This window comes from Telopea speciosissima, chromosome 9 (genome assembly GCF_018873765.1).
Source record: "Telopea speciosissima isolate NSW1024214 ecotype Mountain lineage chromosome 9, Tspe_v1, whole genome shotgun sequence".
Classification (NCBI taxonomy): domain Eukaryota; kingdom Viridiplantae; phylum Streptophyta; class Magnoliopsida; order Proteales; family Proteaceae; genus Telopea; species Telopea speciosissima.
This window is the reverse complement of record NC_057924.1, coordinates 27,818,341-27,826,610: the sequence shown is the minus strand read 5'-3', so window position 1 is coordinate 27,826,610 and position 8,270 is coordinate 27,818,341. Positions and strand designations below refer to the sequence as shown.

The 8,270-nt window shown below is 40.1% G+C and overlaps 1 non-coding gene across 1 annotated transcript; it reads right to left on the bottom strand.

The window, feature by feature from the left end:
• Window positions 1-4,387: 4,387 nt before the first annotated feature.
• On the bottom strand, window positions 4,388-4,494 carry LOC122641217. Its single transcript, XR_006329865.1, has one exon. It is a non-coding gene; the product is annotated as a small nucleolar RNA R71 (small nucleolar RNA).
• Between the last annotated feature and the right edge of the window lie 3,776 nt (window positions 4,495-8,270).

The following is an 8,270-nucleotide window of genomic DNA, read 5'->3' as shown; positions in this document are numbered from 1 at the left end:
CTTGAGACCGATTTCCCTTGTATAAGAGACGCTAACAGTGATCTTGACCTCTTTGAGATAGAGGCTGATTAACACATTTCACCTACTCTTGGCGAGGGTGGAGAATTAATTGCCAGTTTCAGTCAGAGAAGCACTTTCCTCTCCAGCTAAGGAAATGTGACAAGCTGCTATGGAAGATAGTTGAGTTCTATGAGTAAGAACCAAGTTTGGGAGTTAGTTGACCTTCCGCCTGGATGTAAAGCCATCGAGAACAAATGGGTCCTGAAGGTCAAGCATAAGGTAGATGGATCAATTGACAAACATAAAGCACACCTCGTAGCAAAGGGATATATCCAAAGAGAGGGTGTAGACTATGATGAGACGTTCTCCCCTATGGTGAGAATGACCTCTATCCGAATCATTCTAGCCATTGTCACAAAATTGATTTGGAACTCTACCAAATAGACGTTAAAACTGCTTTTCTCAATGGAGAACTGGATGAAGAGATCTTAATTTATGGCTCAACCAGTGGGTTTTGAGGAGAAAGGACAAGAGCGCAAAGTTTATCGTCTTAAACGTTCCATCTATGGCCTTAAGAAATCATCCAAGCATTGGTACATTAGATTTCATTATGCCATTACCTCTTTTGGTTTTGGAATGATTGAAGAGGACCATTGTGTGTGTATGAAATGGTCCAAAGAAGGTGTCATTATCCTATCTTTGTATGTTGATGACATCTTACTAGCAGAGAATGACATTGAGTTGATTGTCACCACTCAAGAGTGGTTGTCCTCTACTTTTGAGATGAAGGACATAGGTGAGGCTAACTTCGTGTTGGGTGTGAAGATTATGAGGGACTGCAGTAGGAGATTTTTAGTTTGTCTTAAGAGACTTATATAAAGAAAGTCCTGGAGTGATTCCATATGAACAACTCGAAACCCATAGACACTCCAATGGACAAGGCATGTACTTTGAGCCTAGACCAAGGCCCTAAGACTGATGAAAAGAGAAATCAAATGTTCAAAGTACCCTATGCGGCCGTAGTAGGTAGTCTGATGTATGCGATGATGTGCACGCGTCCAGACATATGCTTCGCTGTTGGCATGGTTAGCCATTATCAAAGTAATCCAGGACCAGTTCATTGGCAAGATGTAAAGAGGATCCTTCGATACCTACGTGGGACTATAGACCTCTCGCTCACCTTTAGTGGTTCAAACATGAGACTGAGAGGCTATAGTGATGCTGATTAGGCTACTGATAGAGATGAGCGCAAATCCACTTTAGGGTATGCATTTCTCCTAGGAGGCAGAGCTATTACTTAGAGTAGCAAGAAACAAACCCTCATCATGCTATCCACGATGGAGTTGGAGTATGTCGCATGTTCGATAGTAGTTCAGAAGGCCGTTTGGCTCAAAAGGTTCTTGTAGAGACTTAGTGTTTCTGCTTACTCAGACGACGCTGTGCTTATTGTTTGATAATAAAAATAACTGCAAGCGTACAGTATCAGCAGTAGCTACAGGACGAACTCAGGGAGGTCGGGTTGCTTAAATCTTTACTCTCAATTTAGGCAAAGTGTACTCAACAAGCAATTTATATCTCTAAACTTAAACTAAAAAAAATACCAAGATCAGCTATCAAATTAAGAAAATAAGCTAAACTAGGTGATGAGAACATTTATGTGTGAAATCTTAGGGCATAAAGCATACATTTTACCACATTGGACAAAGTTACTCGGTGCTTTTTGTGCTTTTCAGATTTTAGGTGAATTCTTGTGAAAATGGAGGAGATGATGCTAAGAAAATGTTTTTAAGATATTTAGAGGTGCTAATGGCATGGATGCGTAGCCCATCGAGTCAGCTTCGTAATGGTTCAAACGGCACTTGATTCTAAGTTGAAACGAATAAGTTATGGCCGTTTCCGTAACGACGCGTGAAAATGGTGTACAGGGGTTTATTTATAATTATTGACAGTCGAACGGGGACAAAGTGAAGAGGAATTTTGGATTCCAGGGGCTTTAACATAATTATCAAAAGTTACTTTACTGTACCCGAAAGATTCCATTTGGAAGGCTCTGGACAGTCCAACTTCAACTTGAGATATCTTGGACTCCCCAACTTCGAATTGGACGAAATTTGGGTCTATTTTGGGTGATTTTTTCACAAGGAACACAATGGTGAGGCCTATATAAGCACCCCATGCTCCACGTTTTCTGAAGGACAGAATGGGTATTTTATTTATTCTTAAAGGAATCCTAGTCATCACCCTTACTCTCTCTCTCCTCCAACTTCTCAAGGGCACTTCTGGAATTCTACTTGTGATAGATTTATATTTTCTCATCTATGGAAGGTTGAAAAATCAAAGATGCTTTGATTTTATTGCTTGGAGAAGATATCTACAAAGAAAAGGAAGCACTTGTTAGAATTGGAAGTTTATTTTTCTAGAAATAGAAGGTGTAGAGTAAACAATCTTCTCTTCTTCTTCTTTCTTTTTTTTCCTTTTTTCTTAGGATTCAAGGCATTGTAAAAGAGGAAAGAGAAGAGAAAATTCTCTTTTCTTAGGGAATATTTCTCCTACACTTCCATCTTCTCTCTTCTCGTCTCTTCCACCTATAAATACCCCCTACCTCTCTTGTAAAAATTGCTCATTCACTTAGTGAAATTTCTTCTCTTCTTCTCCTTCTAATTTATGATTTTTGGTTTTTCTAAGTTCTGGTTTGCTTTTATGATTTTTAGTTAATGGTCATAATAGATTTAGTTTATGCTTTAATTTCAATTTAAGTCTTCAATTGGGTTGTAATTTCTTAATTCTAGTTTAGGTTTTAAGCCTTCTAGTCTAAGTTCTTAAGTTGATGACAAAGACTTGAAGATTTAGAAGAGGCCTTGGTAAGTTTATGCAAGTATTCAAGCTTTTCAATTACATTCATGCAAGCACATCCATGTTTTACTATTTAAACTCTCAATCTCATTCTCCATCTCCTCTATCTCTCTCTATCTTCTTCTTCTTCCCCCTCTATTTCTTTTATTTTAATTTTATATGGTTGTGGTTTATGGATGCATTTTTATTCCCTTATTTCTTTTTATGTGGTTAGTATGTGTGACTACATTTTTATTCCTTTCAATTCGCTTTAGTTTGATAGGTTAGATGCTCATGTGTTAGGACGCCGATTTAAGCCCTTAATTTTGTTAGATGCTTATGAGTTAGGATGCATTGATTTTTGTTAGTTTAATTAGTTTAATTTAACACTTTAGTTTGGTTCACTTTGCATTACTTTTAAGTTAGTTAAATAGAGTGGCGTATATCTCCTCGTGTTCGACCCGTAGCTACGATTGACCCGTATGCTTGCAGTTTTATTTTAACTCAAACAAGTTTTTGGCGCCGTTGCCGGGGAGATTATTGTCCATTTTATTTATCTGATTTTTAAGTAGTTCGAAGTGTTTTAGTTTATTATTTTTTCTTCTTTTTTTTTTTTTTTTTAAAAAAAAATCAGTTTTTGAAAACCTCTTCTTGTTTCTCTTCTGTTTCAAATAGTGTGCGCCCAATCTAAAGTCCTTCATATGCTTCAACCCTCCATCTTTTGGTGTCCCTCATAGAATTAAGTTACCTATGACGCTACATCTTGACTTGGTTGGGTGGATTGACATGTGACTTATCTTTGGAGGTGACCACTCTTGATAACAGGAAAGCGACATAGTGAGAGTGTTGGAAACATAAACGTATAGTAGACCTCCATTCTACATCAGAATCCATATTGGAGTCGCACGTAGGTGGCTATAGAAGACTATACGGGTTCCCTTGCTGTCAACCTATATGGCATCCTTACAGCTTTTGAACCATTGTTTCGCTTTTTGAGGGATAGAGATGCACTATCTACCTTGGGCTCCCCCTCTTGTTTCTAGTTTTCTTTTTTTTAAGTGTTTTATTTTTCTTTAATTTTTCTAAAGGAGACCTCATATCTGTTTAGGTGGCTAAGGTGTGGACTCGTGATTCAAGTAATCGTCTTATTAGAAGACCACCTTCTCTACCACCTTTGACCATGGGTGACCAACAACCCAAGACTCTTAAGGATAGGTTTTACCCCACCAGGGCTGCACAACCCTCATGCATTAGTCTGCCTGTTATTACAAGGAATAACTATGAACTTAAGACCAACTTCATCAGCATGCTACCCCATTTCCATAGGATGGCTAATGAGGATGCATATCTCTTCCTTAGGGAATTTGAGGAGGTCTGTGTTCTAATTAAGGTCCAGAATTTGACTGATGATGCAGTTAGGCTAAGGTTTATACCCTTTGCCCTGAAAGACCAGGCCAAGAAGTGGCCCTATGGACTGCCAACAAACTTCATTAATACATGGGATGAGTTCACCATTGTCTTTTTGAGAAAATTCTTCCCTCTTCACAAGACCAATAAGCTTAAAAGTAACATCCTCCAGTTCAGGCAGAAACCACATGAGTCCTTTTCTAAATTCATGGAAAGATTCAAGGACCTCCTCTTAGAATGCCCTCATCATGGTTTTGACTTGTGGCAGCTATGCCAAATTATTTATGAGGGTATTGATTATCAGACCAAGCAACTTGTAGAGTCTATGTGTCCAGTAGGCTTTACTTCTTTTTCTGAGGAGAATGATGCATGGACATTCTTAACCAACTTGGCTGATAAGACTAGGGAATGGGAATCTTCCTAAGAGGCTGAAAGGACCACTAAGGGGTATCTCATTGAGGGTATGCCAGCCAAGGAGGCCAAACTTGAGAGCCTCATAAAATGGTTGGAGTCCATAGTACTTAAAGAGTCTATACAAGTTAATCCGGTCAACCAGGTCAACCATGTGTCGGTATGCAGTTGGTGCCAAACCCCTGGACACCTTTCTGAGGAATGCCCCAACACCTTGGTAGGCAATTCCAGCACTGAGAATGTAAGTGCTCTCTACCAAAATAACCCATATAGCAATACTTACAATCCAGGATGGAGAAATCACCCCAATTTCTCATGGAATCAAGGAAACCAAGCAGGCCCATCCAACTTTAACCATCAAGGCCAGGTTGGTGCCCAAAGGACCAACTATGCACCACAAAGCCAAGGACTGTCTCCTAACCCCTTTCCCCCTCGTCCTCATCCAGGACCTTCTATTAATTCTGCTAGGCCTCCTCTCCTTGCACCTTATCAGCAACCCCCAGGGTTTACCAATATAGGAGAGGCAATAAGACTGAATGAGATGGACAACAAGATAGCTCTTCTCATGACAAGCCATAATAATATAGAAAAATAACTAACCCAGCTTGTCACAATCCTGCATGAGAGGGAAACAGGGAAATTACCTAGCCAGCCTGAGCCAAATCCTAGGCATCAGGTTCATATTCAGCAAGGTACCCAAGCTCCTCCAACCAATGTTGCACAAGGCCAACAGCACCAAGGGCCCTCCAGACAGGTAAATGTTATTTATGCTTTAAGGAGTGGTCGTGAGTATCAACAGGCTAGTGCACCTCAGTCTTTACCATCTCATACTCCTGTTGACTCTCCCCCTTCTGAAGAGGCCATTGAAGTGCCTACTATTCCAGGTTCGTCTGATGAACCTAAAGATATACCAGATGATTTGGTTGAGGAAACCAAAGAGGATTCTGTTGAGGAAGTTAAAAAGACCAACCCTGAAAGAATTTATACCCCACCTGCCCCTTTCCCAAATAGGTTGGTTAGCAAGAAGTCTCCTTCTGTGGAGAAGATATTGGATGTGTTCAAACAAGTTCAGGTGAATATCCCCTTGTTGGATGCTATTGCCCAGATCCCCGCTTATGCTAAAGTCCTCAAAGACTTGTGCACCCAAAAGCGGACCACCAATGTGCCCAAAAAGGCATTCTTGGCTGTTAACATTAGTTCTCTAATCTCACAGTCAGTAGCAGCCAAGCATAAGGATCCTAGAAGCCCCACCATCTCTTGCACTATAGGCCATACCACTATTGATCATGCTTTATTGGACCTTAGTGCAAGTGTGAACCTCTTACCCTTTCATGTCTACCAACAACTGGGATTGGGAGAACTGAAACCGACCAAAATTACTCTTCAACTTGTAGATCGGTAGGTTAAAGTTCCTAAGGGAATGATTGAGGATGTCCTGTTGAAGGTTGGGAAATTTATTTTTCCTGTGGATTTTATTGTTTTAGATACCCAACCCACTGCCAACTTCAAGGACCAAATCCCAATTATATTGGGCAGACCATTCTTAGCTACCAGTAATGCTTTAATCAATTGTAGGAATGGTCTAATAAAATTATCTCTTGGCAATACTTCTATTGACTTCAATGTGTTTAGGTTGGGCAAGCAGCCTGACATGGATGAAGAGGTGCATATGCTTCAAGGATTTCCCGATGATATTGATACCTTCTTTGAGATTGATTTTGATTCAGGATTTCAAGAATGTATGCAAGAATTGGAGGGTGTTGATGATACTCCCTTATCTGAGGTCTGGAGCATCCAACCACCTTTGGAACCCCTTGGACCCCTATCCACTTCCATTCCTAAATCCTCTATTATTGAGCCCCCCACATTAGAGTTGAAGGCATTGCCCTCCAACCTCAAGTATGCCTTCTTAGGATATGATCATACTTTTCCTATTATTATTGCTTCTGATTTGACTTCTATTCAGGAAGAAGAGTTGATTAAGCTTCTAAAGGACCATGAGGAAGCCATAGGTTGGACCATGTCTGACATCAAAGGTATTAGCCCCTCCATTGTCCAACATTATATACATCTGATGGAGAGTTCCAAACCTTCTAGGGAACCCCAAAGGAGGGCTAATCCTGTGATGAAAGAGGCAATCAAGAAAGAGATCCTAAAATGCTTGGATCATGGCATCGTTTATCCTATTTCTGATAGCCAATGGGTGAGTCCTGTGCAGGTTGTGCCTAAGAAAGGAGGAGTCACTGTAGTTGAGAATACCAATAATGAGTTGATTCCAACCCGTATCCAAATGGGATGGAGAGTGTGCATTGACTATAGAAAATTGAATGCGGCAACTTGGAAGGACCACTTCCCCTTGCCTTTTATTGATCAGATGTTAGAGAGACTAGCTGGCCATGAATATTATTATTTTCTTGATGGTTATGTAGGCTATAACCAAATCGCTATTGCTCTAGAGGACCAACACAAAACCACTTTCACATGCCCTTATGGAACCTTTGCTTACCGGCGTATGTCTTTTGGGCTTTGTAATGCCCCTGCTATATTCCAAAGGTGCATGATGAGTATCTTTTCTGATATGATAGAGCACGTCCTAGAGGTGTTTATGGATGATTTATCTATTCACGGCTCTACCTTTTCTCATTTCTTGCATCATCTCTCTTTGGTTCTTAAAAGATGCATAGAAAAGAACTTGGTCCTGAATTGGGAGAAGTGCTACTTCATGGTGAAGCAAGGCATAGTTGTTGGTCACATTGTGTCCAAAGAAGGGATAAAGGTTGATAGATCTAAGGTGGACCTTATAGCCAATTTACCACCACCCAAGAGTGTGAAGGACATTAGATCTTTTCTTGGCCATGCAGGTTTTTATAGAAGATTCATCAAGGATTTTAGCCAGATAGCTAGACCTCTCACCTTTTTTTTGACAAAGGACTGCCCATTTGATTTCTCTTCTGAGTGTCATGATAGTTTTGAGCAATTGAAAAGAGCGTTGACTTCAGTCCCCATTATTCAAGCTCCAATTTGGACAGTTTCATTTGAGCTTATGTGTGATGCCTCTGATTTTGCTATAGGGGCTGTTCTTGGGCAAAGAATCAATAAATTGCCCCATGTGATTTATTATGCAAGTAGGACTCTTAATGATGCACAGCTTAATTATACCACTACTGAGAAAGAATTTTTAGCTGTTGTGTTTGCTTTAGAGAAGTTTAGGCCCTACTTGGTTGGATCACATGTGATTGTTTATACTGACCATGTAGCTATCAAATATTTTGTACAGAAGAAAGATGCCAAGGCTCGCCTCATTAGGTGGGTCCTTTTATTACAAGAATTTGATCTTGAAATTAGGGATAAGAAAGGATGTGAAAATTTGGTTGTAGACCATCTATCCCGGCTGCCTAATTCCTTGACTGTTGATTCTCCAGTCAACGATAATTTTTCTGATGAGTATCTGATGGCAGTGTCTAGTGAACCTTGGTTTGCTGACATTGTTAATTATCTAGTTACGGGTGTGACAACTGCACATTGGTCCACCCAAGATAAGAATCGTTTCTTTTCACAAGTTAAGTATTTCTTTTGGGATGATCCTTATCTTTTGAAGCCTTGTCCGGATCAGGTAATCC